Source organism: Triticum urartu, chromosome 6 (genome assembly GCF_003073215.2).
Source record: "Triticum urartu cultivar G1812 chromosome 6, Tu2.1, whole genome shotgun sequence".
Classification (NCBI taxonomy): Eukaryota; Viridiplantae; Streptophyta; class Magnoliopsida; order Poales; family Poaceae; genus Triticum; species Triticum urartu.
Window position 1 is genome coordinate 556647945 of NC_053027.1, and position 3444 is coordinate 556651388.

General features: G+C 52.1%; 1 pseudogene; it reads left to right on the top strand.

The window, feature by feature from the left end:
- The first annotated feature begins 2262 nt into the window (after positions 1-2262).
- LOC125517011 lies at positions 2263-3047 on the top strand (annotated as a pseudogene).
- Positions 3048-3444: the final 397 nt, after the last annotated feature.

Consider the following 3444-nt stretch of genomic DNA (forward strand, 5'->3'; position numbering starts at 1 on the left):
TAGTTTCGGTGCTTGATCGGTCGGGCCGTGGAGACGTACGACTACATCAACCAAACGCTTCCGTTGTCGATCTACAAGGGTACGTAGATCACACTCTCCCCTCTCGTTGCTATACATCACCATGATCTTGCGTGTGCGTAGGAATTTTTTTGAAATTACTATGTTACCCCAACAAGTAGATCACTAGGAGATTGAGGGACTAGTGGAAGTCGGCAAACACGTTGTTTGTTGTGTACTCAATCAACGTGTTCTCCATTTCAGCAGTAGCCTCAGGCAGATAAGGAATCACGGCGTTGCTCGTTCCAGGAGGAACATCGTGCGAACCACCAGCTCCTTTTGCGCTATCCGGATGAAGGTTGAAGTTGGCTTCAAACCTTTTCCCTTGAGGTGCTTTGTGTCCCTGAGATTGCTGGTACAGCACAACCAGATGCTTGGGCATTGTGCACTTTTCAGTAGAATGCGTGGAGCATCCACACTTGTTGCAAAGCTTAGATTTATCAAACCTGAGCTTTGAAGTGCCTTTTCCCTTGCCTGGGTATCTAGATCTCCTGTTCCCATTGCGCTTTCGCTTATGCTCGAAATTGGATTGTTTACCCCGAGGGGTACCATTAAACTTCTGTCTATTTGCAACATTCAGATGGACTTCAGGTAAAGGTTGTGCCCCAACTGGGCGCTGAGAGCCATTCTTAGTGAGTAGCTCATCATGCTTTTCAGCCTGAAGTAACATGTGAATAAGCTCGGAATAGACAGTGTAGTTACGAGCACGGTATTGCTGTTGGAGGATCCTATCTGAAGGGAGCATAGTAGACAAAGTTTTCTCTATCTTCTCCCCCTCATTAGGTTCCTTCTCACAAAAATGCAATTTGGAACATATCTTATGAACAGCATGATTGTACTCACCGATGGACTTGAAATCCTGAAGACGGAGATGAGTCCAATCATGGAGTGCTTCTGGCAGGACTACTGCCTTCTGTTGTTCATACCTCGTTTTGAGGGCCAGAAACAGAGTACTAGGAGATAACTCCTGTAAATACTCAGACTTGAGATCTGGATGAATATGGTGCCTTATGATGAATAAAGCAGCATAATTCTGCTGTTCTGTCAATGGCGTGGCCCCATCCGGGAGAGGAGTCTCCGGGGGTTGTATTGCACGCGCTATCCCACGGGACGCAAGACTGATCTTGATGTCCATAGCCCATGTAGGGTAATTTTGGCCATTGAGGGCAAGCTCCTCAAACTCTTTGGCAGTCATCTTCGCCTACATGGGAGAACCAGAGATAATTAATTTACGGGTGGTAAATTAAAAACCATCATGGTTGTGTAATAAGAATGCAAAAATTTGATACTCAAGTGCAAACTTGAAAAATTCTCAATCTCAATTGTGTGAACATAACACTTTGAAGATCACTTAGATCTCACAGTAATAGGCTACATCGCCATTACCTTGTGTAGGCTACAATTCAAATATAAGGAATACACGTTGGAGGTAATCGTTTGTCGAGAATGACAAAGCGTAGACCTCACAGTAAGAGAGGACAGTCTGCAAATAAGCAGTAGATCACAACTCATTACCTTGTGATTCCAAATAAAATGAGGGAGAAACATTCAAAAATTTGCAAGTTTGATATGCGAGAGAAGATCTCAATCGCAAAGACATGTTCGATAAAAATGAGATGTGGTAAACACATGGAACATGTCATTCTTCCCAGATGAAATCCGGTACTTTATTTATATTATCAATCCATTACATAATATAAACACACCTACTAATAATTACACAAGTCCTAACATAGAATAAATCTAGAACAGGACTAAAATGTAAGTAGTAGTCAACCTAAGTACTAAACAATACTAAACATAGACTAAAATTGCACAAATACAATAATTAGTACTAATGTTAAGAAAACAGAGAAAAAAAATCCACACTTTCTGGCCGGCCCACCCGCCACAACACTGAACAAGGGGGAGGCCGCGGGCGCCTGGGCCTGGGCCTGCCCGGCCTTTGGCCGGCCCACACGCCACCGCACCGCATAAGACAGGAGGGAGCAGGCGGATCGGATAAGGGTCGGAGTATCCGAACCCCGTACCGCCACCTCTGCTCGATCCCCACTGTCACACGGCGGCGCCGGCGGGAGGAGGGGCCGCCGCAGGCCCTCGCGATTCCGGTGGTCACCGGCGTAGCACCGACGACCCCTCCTCGTCCGAAGAAGAGTCGACGACGACGTGATCCGGGCGAGCAGTCCCTGGTGCGGCGCTGGCAAGTCCGAGGCTCGCCGGAGCCCACGAGCCGGCGCGGCGGGTGGGACGGCGGTCGAGGGCTGCGACGGCGCACCCGAAAAGGCGGCCGAAGCGCTGCTCAGTGCGGCTGCTCGAGCCCGCGGCCGTCTCCTATTGAGGCGTGGCGGTGGCGGCACCGTCCTCCATGCCTGCTCCAAGGCGGACGACTCCGGAGGCACCGGTCGGCGCGGAGACGAAGGCGAGCGCCTCCTCCTCGTTCACGACGGCGCGCATCGGCACGGGGCAGTATCCGGGCGGGCCGGCGGTCTCGGCGGCGGGCGTTGGCGTCGACGGCGCGAGCCACGCGGCCGGCGGAGGAGGTGGTGGAGGCGGAGATCCAGGGGGCGGTGCAGGCGCGGCTGCAACCCTGTGCACCATGGAGGCGCTCGGGCCGGCCACTAGCCAGGGGTCGAACCCCATGGGCGCCTGGCCACGGGCGCACGGGGCACCATCGTGGGCGCGTCCAGGGGCGAGGGGAGCACCGCGGGGGGCGCGTCCAGCGGCGCGGTGGCGGCCAGGAGCGCCACGTCCAGCGGCGTTGCGGCCGAATCGACGGATGGCTTGCATCCGGCGACGGAAACGGCGGTGGCCACCAACTCCATGGCGGCGAAGGGCAATGAGGCGGTAGCGGCGACCGTCCTCGCGGATCAGACGGAGGAAGAAGGAGACGAGGCCTGTCATCTCACCGGCGGCGAGTGCTTCCTCTTTTCTCCTTTCTCTGTTGCCTTTTGCTCTCGCTGGTTGTTCTACGGGCTGATAACGCGTTTTGAATCGAAAGTCATTGATCGATGGTTACAGAGAGTATATATATTCCCTGGAGAGATGTGACGATCCCGAAGAGATGCATCAGTTTCAGGAGGACGGGAGAGAGGCGATGGTTGCGACGGACACAGGCGTCCATGCGGGCGCAACCGCTCGTTCAATGGGCAAGGGGAGATTTCGCTTAATTACAGATTATAGTTTAATTTTAACACCTACCATTTTCTGCTATTCCCTCCGATCAGCTTTAAAGCACACCGCTTCTTTGTCCCAAGTCAAACTTTTTTTACTTGAACCAAATTTATCAAGAAACAATGTACGCCGGGTTAAGAGAATTGGCTCGCGAATTCCCCTTTCTGCCGCTCACAAATCGGTCAAAAAGGAACAACTTGTGCAGTTGTGAGGCAC